This window comes from Lepidochelys kempii, chromosome 2 (genome assembly GCF_965140265.1).
Source record: "Lepidochelys kempii isolate rLepKem1 chromosome 2, rLepKem1.hap2, whole genome shotgun sequence".
Lineage (NCBI taxonomy): Eukaryota > Metazoa > Chordata > Testudines > Cheloniidae > Lepidochelys > Lepidochelys kempii.
Genome location: NC_133257.1, coordinates 198,792,129 through 198,807,715, shown reverse-complemented (window position 1 = coordinate 198,807,715; position 15,587 = coordinate 198,792,129). Strand labels below are relative to the sequence as shown.

Sequence of the window (15,587 nt, the reverse complement as noted above, 5' to 3'; positions counted from 1 at the left end):
TCCTGGGCTACCTTGCCAGTTATCCCCCTATTTGTGTGACAAATTAATAAAGAATGCATGAATTTGAAACAATGACTTTATTGCCTCTGCAAGGGGTGATCGAAGGGGGGAGGGGAGAGCGGTTGGCTTACAGGGAAGTAGAGTGAACCACGGGGGCGGGTTTTCATCAAGGAGAAACAAACAGAACTGTCACACCGTAGCCTGGTTTTCAAAGCTTCTCTGATGTGCAGCACACCCTGCTGTGCTCTTCTAACCGCCCTGGTATCTGGCTGCGCATAATCAGCAGCGAGGCGATTTGCCTCAACTTCCCACCCCGCCATAAATGTCTCCCCCTTACTCTCACAGATATTATTACTGCTTGCTGTGTGCTCCACAATGGGAATATTGGTTTCGCTGAGGTCTAACCGAGTCAGTAAACTGCACCAGCGTGCTTTTAAAACATCCAAATGCACGTTCTACCACCATTCTGCACTTGCTCAGCCTATGGTTGAACAGCTCCTGACTACTGTCCAGGCTGCCTGTGTACGGCTTCATGAGCCATGGCATTAAGGGGCAGGCTGGGTTCCCAAGGATAACTATACACTTTTCAACATCCCCAACGGTTATTTTCTGGTCTGGAAAGTAAGTCCCTTGCTGCAACTGTTCATACAGACCAGAGTTCCTGAAGATGTGAGCGTAATGTACGTTTCCCGGCCATCCCACGTTGATGTTGGTGAAACGTCCCTTGTGATCCACCAGTGCTTGTAGCACCATAGAAAAGTACCCCTCTCAGTTTACGTACTGGCTGCCTTGGTGGTCCGGTCCCAAGATAGGGATACGCGTTTCGTCTACGGCCCCACCACAGTTAGGGAATCCCATTGCAGCAAAGCCATCCACTATGACCTGTACATTTCCCAGAGTCACTACCCTTGATAGCAGCAACTCAGTGATTGCGTTGGTTACTTGGATCACAGCAGCCCCCACAGTAAATTTTCCCACTCCAAATTGATTACTGACTGACCGGTAGGTGTCTGACATTGCAAGCTTCCACAGGGCTATCACCACTCGCTTCTCAACTGTGAGGGCTGCTCTCATCTTGGTATTCTTGCACTTCAGGGCAGGGGAAAGCAAGTCAAAGAGTTCCATGAAAGTGCCCTTACACATGCGAAAGTTTCACAGCCACTGGGAATCGTCCCAGACCTGCAACACTATGTGGTCCCACCAGTCTGTGCTTGTTTCCCGGGCCCAGAATCGGCGTTCCACGGCATGAGCCTGCCCCACTGCCACCAGGATGTCCAAATTGCCGGGGCCCGTGCTTTGAGAGAATTCTGTGTCCATGTCCTCATCACTCTCGTCACCACACTGCCATCGCCTCCTCACCTGCTTTTGCAGGTTCTGGTTCTGCATATACTGCACGATAATGCACGAGGTGTTTACAATGCTCATAACTGCCGCGGTGATCTGAGCGGGCTCCATGCTTGCCATGGTATGTTGTCTGCAGGACAGCAGAGTGACAGCAGAAGCGGTCGTTCAATGACAATGGTTTGCAGACCTACTGCACCATCTGCTGCCAGGACACAACAGCTGAGCTGGCTGCATGCTTGCTGTGTTATTGCGAGACAAGAGCAGCCAAGCAGAGTTGCAGCGGAAGTGACTCTGTGAGACCACCAGGAGAACAGAGTGGCAGCGGAAGCAGTAGCTGATGACCTGTGAGGTGGATTTATGAAAGCAGGAGAGCAGAGTTGCAGCGGAAGCGGGAGCCCTTGAGAGACAACATGGAGAAATTCGCTATGGAGACAAGAGCAGGAGAGCAGAGTGGCAGCGGAAGCGGTGGTTCAACGATGACAGTTAGCAGTCCTACTGCACCGTCTGTTGAAAGCAATATGGCGCCCACAGGGAAAAAAGGCGCAAAACGATTGTCTGCCGTTGCTTTCATGGAGGGAGGGGTGACTGATGACATGTACCCAAAACCACCCGCGACAATGTTTTTGCCCCATCAGGCATTGGGAGCTTAACCCAGAATTCCAATGGGCGGCGGAGACTGCGGGAACTGTGGGATAGCTACCCACAGTGCAATACTCCGAAAATTGACACTAGCCTTGGTACTGTAGACGCACTCTGCCGACTTAATGCGCTTAGTGGGGACACACACAATCGATTGTATAAAATCACTTTCTAAAAATCAACTTCTATAAATTCAACCTAATTCTGTAGTGTAGTCATACCTACAGTTATATCTAATTCTAAAAGTAATTGCAAGAACATATGTGCAATATATATGTCCGGTTTTAGAACCCTGCGTGAATGTGCACTAGTTCAAAGACTAACCCTGGAAGGTAGAGGGAGAGACAAAAGTTCTGCAGTGATACACCTTAGCAATAAGCCAGCCAGAGAGCAAGCTTAAGGGAGAGTCTGGGCTTGTCTACACTACAAGTTATGTCGGTATAACTTATATTGCTCAGGGGCGTGAATAAGCCACCCTGCTGAGTGACACAAGTTACACCGACCTAAGCACTATTGTGGATACTGCTGTCGGTGGGAGAGCTTCCGACATGCCGCTGACATAGCTACCGCCTTTCACGGAGGTGGTTTTATTATGCCAACAGGAGAGCTCTCTCCCATAGGCATAGAGAACATCTTCACCAGATGTGCTTCACTTCTCCTGAGGGCTAGTCTATACTGTAAGGGAGTGGTGCTGCTTTCAAGGCTTTATTACTAATGTTTCTGAAGACACAGAATAAAGGAAAATATCAGGGGAGGGATGTAACTGTGGACAAGAATATTGTGTGTATCATGCAGGAGAATGGCATACCTGTTTACAAAAGCTAACTTTTCATTTAAGTGGTAAAGGTCTTTTTTTTTCTTTTTTTTGACACTGAAAGCAGCACTCCAGTCCTGGTTTTGCACATTGATGCATATTATTAAATAATTCTGTTTGTTCATTCATTGTTGAGTGAAAGCCGACCATTTGATTTTGAAGCATGAAAGTGTGGGTTTATGCAGAAACAGAATTTTCAGAAACAGAAACAGAAAGTGTGGGTTTATGACATCACTGGGATCTTTCTTCTGTTTCGACTGGGCATTTTTTCTACGTAACTAGTTGACCACCCAACCCCTCTATGATTAGTCTGCTGCAGCAGACTAATTCCCTTACCCTCATATCTTCCCATCTCACTCGCTGTTGCCCATCACTTATTTCCCCTACTCCCATGCTTTGGGAATTCATCTCCATTTTCTTCTTTTGTCAAATCCCTCATTATATAATCAACAAACAAAACCACCCACAGAAAATAGTATTTGTCACATATCACTCTCTTGCAGCCTTCCACCCCCTCCCTCCCAAATCTTTTCTTTTTCTTGTTATTTATACTGTAATATCTTCAGGGCAGGAAATTAAGATCTACAGTCTTCAATTGTTATTCTTTGTCCACACTATGGAAATTTTTGAACAATTCTGTATTGCTGACATTACCCATTCACCTTAACTGGTACCAGCACCAGAGTGCTGTTTGCATGTGTACCACCTAACCCTACTTTTGAACAAGACTAATCACAGTATTGAAGACAGCATCAACCAATGATAGATTGTCTTCACTAGCACTCGGGAGTGCCAACACTGGTTTATGTAAACTGGTGTTCGCATTAAGAAACTTTAGAATTAAGAGCATTCATGACTTTGCAGTAGGCACTTAGCATCTTGCTGGACTAGGCCCATTAATTATTTTGTCTGGTAATCTAAAGTGTGTGACAAAACTGTTAAGGATCATTTAGTTTTATAAATATAGACTACTGCAGAGGTGGGCCACAGCCGACCCACGGGACTGTCCTGCCTGGCCCTTGAGCTCCCGGCCGGGGAGGCTAGCCCCCGACCCCTCCCCAGCTGTCCCCGCTCCCCTGCAGCCTCAGCTCGCCATGCCGCCAGCATTCTGGGCGGCGGGACTGCGAGCTCCTGCAGGGCAACGTGGCTGCGAGAGCCGCCGGCCTGCCCCAATGCTCTGGACTGCGTGGCTGGCTCCGGCCAGGTGGCACGGCTGCCGGTCCTGGTGCTCTGAGCGGCATGGTAAGGGGGCAGGGAGCATGGGGGTTAGATAAGGGCAGGGGGTCCCAGGTAGCAGTCAGGGGACAGGAAGCAGGGGGCAGTTGGATAGGTGTGGGAGTTCCAGCGGGCCTGTCAGGGGGCAGGGGTGTGGACAGGGGTCAGGGCAGTCAAAGGACAGCGGGGGGATGGAGAGGGGGTGGGATTCCGGGGGGGACAGTTAGCGGAAAAGGAGCAGGGGGGTTGGATGGGTCAGAGGTTCTGAGGGGGGCAGTGAGGGGCAGGAAGGGGCCAATAGGGGATGCGGGGCCAGGCTGTTTGGGGAGGCACAGCCTTCCCTACCCAGCCCTCCAAACAGTTTCAGAACTCCAAATGTGGCCCTCAGGCCAAAAACTTTGCCCACCCTTGGACTACCGAGACTGTATCCTACCTCTTTAATATACAAGTTTAACCTCAAACCTTCTTGAAAAAAAATATTCACACTGTTTCCTGCTCTTAAGTGAAAACTGTATTAATTTTACAGAATCATAGGACTGGAAGGGACCTCGAGAGGTCATCTAGTCCAGTCTCTTGCACTCATGGCAGGACTAAGTATTATCTGGACCATCTCTGACAAGATATCTGAGGAGCAGTTGCAAATGTAGCTGCCTCTATGAACGGTCAGTTTTATAAACCAATGAATGGGTTATGCACATTATTCTAAACAACCACATAACTCTTAGTCTTCTTTGACCTGCCTCCCCAGGTTTTCCTTGTATTGATTTCCTATGTCATATCTTTATTTAGTCCAATCTTGCAAAATGATCCACATAGATGTGCCCTTTTAGCCACAGCAGAGTCCCTCTGAAGTCCATTATTACAGGGTCCTATTGTCACCCCCAGAGATTACCTTAAAGGATCAGGACCTTAGACTATTAACTCTTTGGGGATGGGATCATGGTTGCTGTATAGGGACTAGCATGTTTTGGGGAGTTACACAACAAAAAAGGAAAATGATATAATTAGGTGTGATCTTTATCATACAGAAGCCAAAGTCTATACAGAGTACATTATATTTTTGTAACATTATATTGAAATAGATTTTGTTCAAAGACAAAGAAAGCAAATCACAAATTCTGCCCAGGCATCCTTGATAAAGACTTTGCTTGGTGAAAATACTGGATTAATCCACTTAACTCCATTTCAAATGAGAGGAAAGCTATACCCAATGATTGCTGATTCTATGTTAAGTTATTAATACAGTGTAGTGAGACTGATGCTGTATTTGATTTATTGGATTTCCAAAAACAAACAATACACTTGGCAATATTATTAATTTAAAAGTCTGGATACAGGGAATATCCTAATTTTTATGTGCATATATTAGACACTGTGCTGCTACCTAAACGTTTTAACAAATACAGATTTAATAGTCTCATCACTGCACATACTGGTGGAATAGTTTGATGGCAGTATGATAAGCATTCTTTAACTAGAGAGCTTTGAACCACTCTTAAAGGAAAGAGAAGGGGTAAAGACCAATATGAATATTCAAAACTTAAACCTCATAACTACGTAGCTTTGTAAGATCCATGATCTCTGATACGGAGAAAGAAGGAGAAATGGCATGGAGTCGAATTGGATTAGGTAGATAAATTTCATATTTTCCAGAACTGAATTATTTGTGAGAATTCCATACAGTAATACAAGGAATTGGGATAAATGTCACTAAAAAGGAATGAGAGGAAGGAGAAATAACTGGAATGCTAATAACTTTGAGCTCTCAGATGGTGCCCCATTAAATTTGTGGTGTCACTGACAAAAGTGCCCTGCTGAGTAGAGATGAGTCAGACCACAGTTTCCTGAACTTGAATTTGTACAGCTTCCTCTGATAAGATGAGGTCTGCACTAGGCCAAATCAGGTGTCAAGGAAGCATACTATTGCAGGCACCTGAAGTATGACAACATTTGGAATGGTCTTTTTTAGGGCAGTTACACAAAGAGTGAGCAATAACTTCCCTTTTCACTGAATAGGCCCTCTCCACTGAGGTATTACCCTGACCTGAGTACGTGATAAAAGGCCTGGAAACTTGAGCCACACATACTGCCATAGAGATATTCAAAGTGCTAAAACCCTTGCAATCAAATCTGAGATACCAAGTGAGGCTTGCAGAGTGTAGTTACAGAATGATGTTCACATGTCATCTTTGGCCTGTTTTTTCCTTGCTCCTCCAGCATTGGTTCAATGGGTTGTACACTGCCTACTAATTTTAAAACACAATTTTTATATCTCAAAAGGAGATGTTTCTGGACAAACCATTTATCTTCTCTGTCTCTCAGAAGATGCAAACATAAGGGATGTTGGTGATAGGTGCGTAAAAGAATGCACAAAACCTGTTGAGGCACTTGGTAAAGCTTATCAGACTTTGATACAGAAGGCAGAAGTACCATACAGTTATCCCTGACTGCCTCAAGAAGGCATTAATTCACATGTAAAGTAATGAGCCTTCTGAGCTGCCAGAGTCCCAAAATTCAGAGCAATGACTCTCAACCTTTCCAGACTACTGTACCCCTTTCGGGAGTCTGATTTACCTTGTGTACCCCCAAGTTTCATCTCACTTAAAATCTACTTGCTTACAAAAATCAGACAAAAAATACAAAAGTGATACAGCACGCTATTACTGAAAAATTGCTTACTTTCTCATTTTTACCATACAATTTTAAAATAAATCAACTGGAACGAATATTGTACTTACATTTCAGTGTATAGTATATAGAGCAGTATAAACAAGCCATTGTCTGTATGAGATTTTAGTTTCTACTGACTTTGCTTATGCTTTTTATGTAGCCTGTTGTAAATCTAGGCAAATAACTAGATGACCTGATATACCTCCCGGAAGATCTCTGCATACCCCTGGTTCAGAGCATCTGCCATTAGAGGGACATGTAGAAGAAACCACCACATTCTCAGCCTAGCTTAATATTTCATCAGCTATCTTGGTCTGCATAGTATCACCTCCCATATCCTACCTGTGATGTTACCCTTCAGATTTAGACAGATCCTATGAAGGAACACGTGTTTCAGCTGCTGAAGGAAGGAGGCAAGAGACTTCTAAGGATCATGATTCTGCAAGAGGCTGGAAGAGTAGCCTGGACTGCAGACTTGGCCTTCCTCCTGTGGTCTGAATAATACCTGACATAAGGGCTTGTCAGTGAGGCCAAATTCATTTAATAGCAACCAGAAGGAGGGTGCTGGATGAAGTCACCACATGAGATTTTAAAGTCTCCTAACCAAGGCAAGAAATGGAACAGATCGTATCACAGCTCGGGTTAGTTTATTCCAGGAGGTGCCCAGGTGAACCTCTAAATATATCCCAGACGATACCAAAGTCAATTCAAACAACTCCTGGAAAAGCAGCATCAACAGAGGGAACATGAGAAGAAAGACTGATCAGATCCAATCAATGGATATGCAGTATCCCCTGGTACCAAAGGATCCAATCTCTTCTCTTTAGCAGACAGAGACAAAAATCCAGAAAATTGGTAGCACAGCAAGGACTAGATACACCCTTTGTTCTGGGGGAGACTGAACCATGATTTCTGAGCCGCTCCTTTGATATATGTCTGTACAAGTGTTTCTTTGGAGATCAAGATTCCTTTGGCACCAACTAGATCACAGAGCTCCTTTTCCTCTTGCCCACATACTTGAAGGTAGGGGACAGAGGACTCAGGCCATCTGGAAATTCAGGTTTAACTCTACTGCCGGCATGGCACTAGTGGCAGAGCAAGGGTCAACAGATACCTTTAAGGCCAAGAACACCCCGTGCACTAAGATGCTGACAGTAACAGCAGAAGCAGACATGCAGACAGCATAGACTCAGCAGTAGCATTCACCAACAATGCCTTTGTTGCATTACATGCCAATGTTACCATCATTGATCCTTTGCTGTGGTTCCAGAGGATGGTGCTGGTCCCAGCAGACTCCAAGTCTGCTTCCAGAGGAGGACCTTAGCCCTGAACAATTCCCAGACCTTTAGCCTCATCCAGGCCTGGTCTACATTATATGGAGTTTTAGTGTCACAAAAAACTCTCTTTCTGGCAGCACAGGCATCTACACAATTTTGAGTCCTAGCAACAATGCCCTCAGCTTTCTTTCAGTGGCAAAATTTTACCAGTCCCCCAAGCAAATTAAGCCCTCTATCAAAATGCTGGTGTGGATGTAGAAGTACCTATACAGATATAAGCAGTCCTCCAGCAACGAGCCCACAATGCAGCTGTTCCTACAGCCATGACCTCTATGGTCCAGTTTTTCTAACTTGCTGCACAGGAGTCAGTGACCAGCAGTCCTGTAGAGGCATGGCTCCAGTTCACCCTTGTCCTGCTGCATGGACACCTCTCCTGGATTTCTCAGGACATGCAGGGAGAAACATGTGTGGGCACAAACTCCCACAATTTTCTGGGAGGAATGATGGCATCTCATAAATACAATACAAAAATATCCCACAGCTGGAGACTAACAGCTGGGGCCTTTGGCAGCCAGGGAGTGGTGAGAAGTTGTTGGGGATTGTAGTAAAAAGTACACCTCCACCCAGATATAATGCTGTCCTCGGGAGCCAAAAAATCTTACCGTGTTATAGGTGAAACCGTGTTATATCGAACTTGCGTTGATCCACCGGAGCGCGCAGCCCCGCTCCCCCAGAGCGCTGCTTTACCGTGTTATATCCGAATTCGTGTTATATCGGGTCACATTATATCGGGGTAGAGGTGTATATTATTTGGACTTTTACAAAAAGTAATCAGCAGTGAAATAGTTTATTCATATTGCCAATGAAATTGATCCAAACGCAAAATTTACAACAACTCATGGAAATGAATAGGGAAGTTCAACCTCTAAGAGCTATTGTTTCAGGCTATGCGCATGCTCAGGAAGACAACAACGCATCAGTTCAGGTTTTCAAGTTTTCTTCTAACTGTAGAGGTTACACTTCTTTTTTAAAAAATTAAAGCTTAGATTCCACAGCACAGTTCTGCAGGAAAAGTGAATTCTGCAACAAATTCCAAGACCTCAGAACTCAAGGCCATGCCTGAACCAGATACTCTTCCCTCTCACAGCTAAGTTTACAGATATTTTCACCTTTCTAAACACTGGCGTGGATATTAGCTTATCCATAGGCTACCATAAGAAGTTTTATGAATTCTGCATGGGAGTATGTACAGTTTGCCATACTTTTACGCGGAAAAAACATCAGTTACAGGCTCCTAAAAATATAAAACTAGGCTCATGCATCAGTTTTTAAAGGGAGGTGAAAATGTTGAAAGCTTCAGGCTTACGAGAAAAAAAAATGCACGTTTGAGTGTAAGTGAAACACACTGGTCCAGATTCTCATCTGGTGTGAAGTGGCATGGCTCCACTGAATTCACTGATTTACACGAGGTGAGGATCTGGATCACTTAAAAAAAAAAACACCCTAAAGATATATTTTGTGCTGAGCTGTGCCTCAGAAGGAAGATCTCCTCCACCTAGAATCAGGACTCTTATGGTTTCTTTATGCTGCCACAGCAGCATCAAAGGGCCATGTTGGGAAGGAGATTATCCAAACAGATTCCATCCTTTACTCCCCTAATAAAAAATAAGAGGAGAATGGCAAAAGAGGGTCCATGCAAAATTTCTGGCTTTTCCCCTGCAAATTTTACAAAAGTACAAAAATCAGGCTTTTAATAGGAACAGCCTTATAATCCTAACTATGGAATTGCTGCTTGTACTTTAGGATTGGTATAGTTTTATGCTTGCTGAGTAGTGACTTTATAATAGAGTACAATTGCTAAACACACATTTATATTATAGTGTATTTTAACAGTTCTTTTGCAGAACAGCACTGTAAGGCTTGTATGATATAGCCCTATAAAAGAATTCGGTATATGATTAATTACAGCCATTACAATAGATTAAGATTCTAGGTGGCAAACAAACAGCAGCAGTCTATTTCACTTAATACTATGGACCAGATAACAACCAGAAATTAATGAGACAAGTGTCATTTTCATGTTTTTTCACATGGAACAGTTAGAAATTTAAAAGCAATCATAGTCTCAGACCTCTTCCTTTGAGAGAGCAAAATCATAGGATATTATATGCCTTAACACTTTCATCTTAAGTGACTATGCTAACACAACTATTTTTTTAATCAACAAAATATTTTAGAACTATTAAAAGTTTGTCTTCATGTTACAGATTAAAATAACACACTAATTTATTTTTAACAGTTTGAATCTTGTTGCACAGCTAATGATATTTTGTTGACACTTTACAGATAATGAATTTTTCACAAATCCAATAAATTTGATTAAAATCTCTGACCCCAATCCTGCAGAGAACTCCATGAAGAGGATCACAGGAGTTTCAAATAGATTCATAGCAACCTAGAGAAACAGAAGGATGAGAGAAAAATCAAAGCCTTTCATATCAGGAAGAACCCTTAACCATGGGTATTTGAAATCCATGGCTGTTCTCTACATCCTCCTCTACCATCATTCCCACAGAAGTTAATGGGAAAGTCTTCTGGACATGGCTCATTATGTGTACTGCTGCTTTAAAAAGGGAGTCCCACCAGAACTTTAAACCTGCCTGTTGATTCAAGATGGAGCATCATGTTTCAGTAGGCAAGTATAAGAATTGTTTTCCCAATGACATAAATGATTACTTTGACAAAAATCTACTTTTCAAGAGAAATTTAAACAGAGTGCAATGCAATTTGTTTTAACTTCCAACAAAGTTTCTGAATTCTACTTTTTAAATTGTTCAGCATAAATATGTGCAATACTTTCATGCTCTGATTACCTCCTGTTCTCTTGTCCATTCGTGAAACCTCTCAGCTAGCAAGAGGAGAAACCTACATTTTATTCTGACACTGAAAGTTTTGCAACATGTTATAGGTTATAATTCAGTGTTCTGGATGAGAACAGCCACAAGCTGACTGTTACACTTTTCTGCCTAGTTCCCCTCTCCCACATATATTGGGTCATCTTTTCTTCCCTGCAAAGCCCAGAAGTCTTCCCTCATCACAGCTACCTCTTTGTTCTTCACGTACCTACTCAAACAAATTTGGAAATCTAACAGCCACCCTCCCATCCAACTTTGTTTGGAAATGGGAATGGGTGTTGCTGAGCTCTTTCTCCCAAGGTGTAAGCTCGTCCATTCTTATAGCTACTTATTGACTGAAAATATCAGCTGATACTCTGAGCAATTACTAGCGCTAGTACCTATATGAACAAAAGCAGATGGACAATTCAATTGCAGTATGCAGAGACTATTCTGTAAATTAAAGAGACCCTGCTCCCTAGAAAGCCAAGAATACCCAATTTTATTAGATAAGGGACAGCGAGGTGAGAAGATGAGACCTATTAACTTCTAAAATCTTGAGGAAGATGGTCAACAGAAACAATGAGTTTAGTTCACTAACTGGAAGTACTACTTTTGCTTAATAAATCAGTTTTAAATGCAAAACATGTTTTGGTAAACATACTTTTTTCTTACTTCATACATTAAAGATAGTATTCTTTAACTAAAAAATTCTAGGATGCTGTTTTTGTGCATTTAATTGAATTCCAATTTCCATCCAAATGCAGCTTGATACAAATCATGAGTATTACATCATTGAAGCTATAAGAAATGTATCATTTGCCATTTTCTAATATGATAGAAAATGTAAAAATTAAGAATTTCAATAAGTGTACGTTAAACCATATAATTGCTTAAATGTACAGACAATGTATCCCCCTGGTTAGCAAAAAGTACAGAATTTAACATAAAGGCTGTATTTAGTTGCCAGTCAACATGTTTTAATGGTTTCCAACTAATGAGAATCAAACTCTGTCTAGGCAAATAACTAAAAAAGAAATGCAAAACGAGATTAGAATCAAGTATTTAAATCAATCCATCATGGTACAAACAGAAAAGTGAACACAAGGAAACAATGAAATCATAGGTTTCAGAGTAACAGCCGTGTTAGTCTGTATTCGCAAAAAGAAAAGGAGTACTTGTGGCACCTTAGAGACTAACCAATTTATCTGAGCATAAGCTTTCGTGAGCTACAGCTCACTTCATCGAATGCATACTGTGGCATCCGATGAAGTGGTCACAGCATGCATCCGATGAAGTGAGCTGTAGCTCACAAAAGCTTATGCTCAAATAAATTGGTTAGTCTCTAAGGTGCCACAAGTACTCCTTTTCTTTTAATGAAATCATACTGGTCACCAGAATAGCAGTGGTCACAGCACAACAGCCACCTAACCATTGTCTTTTTTGTAGACACTGCAGAGAAGAATTTTAAGGAGGGGCTTGAAGGAGAACAAAATGGCTTGGAACAAGAGTGTTCTAGGCTAGGGGTTATGAACCAGGGGTACATGTACCTCTGGGGGTTCACCAAGATCTTTTAGGGGGTACATCAAGTCATCTGGATATTTGCCTACTTTTACAACAGGCTACATAAAAAACACGAGCAAAGTCAGTACAAACTAAAATTTCATACAGACAAAATGAGAAAGCAAGCAATTTTTAAGTAATAGTATGCTATGACATTTTTGTATTTTTATGTCTGATTTTGTAAGCAAGTAGTTTTTAGGCGAGGTGAAACTTTGGAGCAAGACAAGTTAGACTCCTGACAGGGGTACAGTTGTCTGGAAAGGTTGAGAACCGCTGTTCTAGGCCTGGCCTCAGCTGGCCAAGAAGTAAGGTGAAAACAGGCTTAATGCAGATGGGGAGTGGAAGAAACATGAAGATGCTGATCTTCAGTCCCCATCCTCACAGGCCCAGGATAGGAGGAATCTGGAGGATTCAGCAGGGGTCACCGTAGCTCCTCCTCCACTTGCTCTGCTCTTGAACACAAGAAGTGTTAGTGGATGTCTGCCTACAAACCTGATAGTAAGAAAAGAAGCAACGGCATTACATAGGCCTGGTTCACGTATTAAAAGGGGGTTTTTTTGGTGTCATATAGGATAAGCTTTTTTAAAAAAGCATAACTTTAAATTATTCAGAAGTTAATGGTATTGGACATACATACTTAGAAAGTGTTCCTACTTGCTTTTGATAATCAGAATTTTTCCAAGGTTGATTTAAAGGCTTCTCATCCATTGTATATATTACAACAGCACCCAAAAGTCCCAATCAATCAGATCAGAACCCTCTTATTTCAGGCATTATACAAATGTGAAGGATGGTCCCTGCCCAATGAGTTTACAAAGCAAATAAACAAGGCCAACGCAGAATGAATAATTAAGGCAGGCAATGGGTTTTTTACCCACGAAAGCTTATGCACAAATAAATCTGTTAGTCTTTAAGGTGCCACTGGACTCCTCATTGTTTTTGAGGATACAGAGTAACACAGCTACCCCCTGATATAAAAGGCAGGCAAGTGTCATGTACTTTCTACAATTAGCCATATATAGGGCCCTACCAAATTCACAATCCATTTTGGTCAATTTCAGAGTCATAGGATTTTAAAATCATAAATTTCATGATTTCAAAGCTATTTAAATCTAAAATTTCACAGTGTTGTAATTGTATTGGTCCTGACCCAAAAAGGAATTGTGGGGGTGTTGTGGTACTACTACCCTTACTTCTGCGCTGCTGCTCGTGTTGGCGCTGCCTTCAGAGCTGAGCTGCTGGAGAGTGGCAGCTGCGGGCCAGGAATCCAGCTCTGAAGGCAGAGCCACCACTAGCAGCAGCCCAAAAGTAAGGATGGCATAGTACGATAGTTGCAAAAAGAAAAGGAGTACTTGTGGCACTTTAGAGACTAACCAATTTATTTGAGCATAAGCTTTTGTGAGCTACAGCTCACTTCATCAGATGCATTCGGATGCTGTAGCTCACGAAAGCTTATGCTCAAATAAATTGGTTAGTCTCTAAGGTGCCACAAGTACTCCTTTTCTTTTTGCAAATACAGACTAACACGGCTGCTACTCTGAAACCTGATAGTATGATATTGCCACTCTTACTTCTGTGCTGCTGCCTGCAGACCTGGGCCCTCAGTCAGCAACGCCACTGTCCAGCCACCCAGCTCTGAAGGCAGCAGCACAGAAGAAAGAGGGCATGGTATGCTATTGCCACCCTTCTCCGCTGCTGCTGACAGGATGCTCCCTTCAGAGCTGGGTGCCCAGCCAACAGCCGCCGCTCTCCAGCTTCCCAACTCTGAAGCCAGCACAGAAGTAAGAGTGGCAATACCATGACCGCCACCTAAAATAACCTTGTGACCCCATTGCAACTCCCTTTTGGGTCAGGACCCCCAATTTGAAAAACACTTGTCTCCCCATGAAAATTGTACAGTATAGTGTAAAAGCACATAAGAGACCAGATTTCATCGTGGGAGACCAGATTTCACAATCCATGACGCGTTTTTCATGGCCATGAATTTGGTAGAGTCATATACAAAATGGAACAAAAAGGTCAAGAAAGACTAGTTAAATATACATTTCTCAAGCAAGTTTCAGAGAATTATGGAGATTACTGGACGTTGTTTCAAAGAGCTACTTGTCTTTCTCCTGCTATAGCAGAGCAGCAGACTTGTTTAAACAATCAAAACTGAAAGCTATCCCTTCATTTTCAATGTAATCAACTAAAAAGGGTCTGATTCAGTCTGTTTATTCCATTTACTTTTAAATGGACTGATTAAATGAGGGGAAGACAAGCTCCCTCTAATGGAGACTGTCAAGTCTAACTAAAGACAGTTCATGCTCCAATGTTTGATTCCAAATAACTGATCCCCACTCATTATACACATGCCAACTTTCACACAAGAAATAAATCAACTTCAAGCCTGTCCTTTAAAACTGCTGAGAGAAACATATGGCTTAAAATTCAGTTTTACTATAACAATATTTTCCTATCTTTTCACCTAGCCAAACAAACACACATTTGATTAGGCACAAACTATGCTATAATCTGTCATGTTCATTTGTCTATACGTCAAGAAATCCTCAGATACAGAGTCAGAACATTTTAGTATTCATCAATATGATTCGCTTAACTAGAAACAGCAGTGATACTAGGCAAGTATTTCATTTTACACTAGCATTTTCCAAGATGTGGAGCATGCCTCTTTAGGGGGATGAGAAGGAACAGGGGAGGTAGGAAGAGACCCGAGTTATTTTCCAGAGTCTCAGCTTTAAGAAGTCTCAAGCTTTATGGTTATGAAGAAACACTCAGGTAATATTTTCAAGGTTAAATGATGCAGACAACCATTAACAACAGCTCCAATAGAAATGACCATTTATTTCGATAAGTACTAACTCTCATGCTATGTTACTTCAAATGTTACTTAACTATTTCACTGTCCCAAGGCACGTAAGATAGGACCAGTAGCATTATGAACAGCTACGCAATCTGAGTGACGTATCATTTTGGGTAGGTAACAGAAAGCAAGGTTGAAGGTGAATGTGACCAGTTTCTTTTTCCTGAAGTGGGAAGGTGGGCTTCAGGTTTCAAAAGCATGGGAAATTCTGTAGTAATCCAGAAGTGACCATCCTTAGTTTTAGACAGTTTTGTTATAAATTGATACTTTGAGATTAATGCCTAATATCCTCCCTAAAAAGCTAACTC

General features: G+C 42.3%; 1 protein-coding gene across 6 annotated transcripts in view; it reads right to left on the bottom strand.

Moving 5' to 3' along the window:
- The window catches only part of TOP2B (DNA topoisomerase II beta), a 129,484-nt gene that overhangs the window by 108,017 nt on the left and 5,880 nt on the right, over positions 1-15,587 (bottom strand). The window contains exon 2 of one of the 6 annotated variants that reach the window (XM_073333463.1): positions 10,353-10,414. The exons of 3 other annotated variants lie outside the window; for them this stretch is intronic. The gene's annotated coding sequence lies outside the window, so the exon portion shown is untranslated. Of the gene's footprint in view, positions 1-8,223; positions 8,589-8,621; positions 10,415-15,587 lie in introns of those variants that run through there. 2 more of the 6 variants (XM_073333461.1, XM_073333462.1) reach the window with 2 other exon arrangements.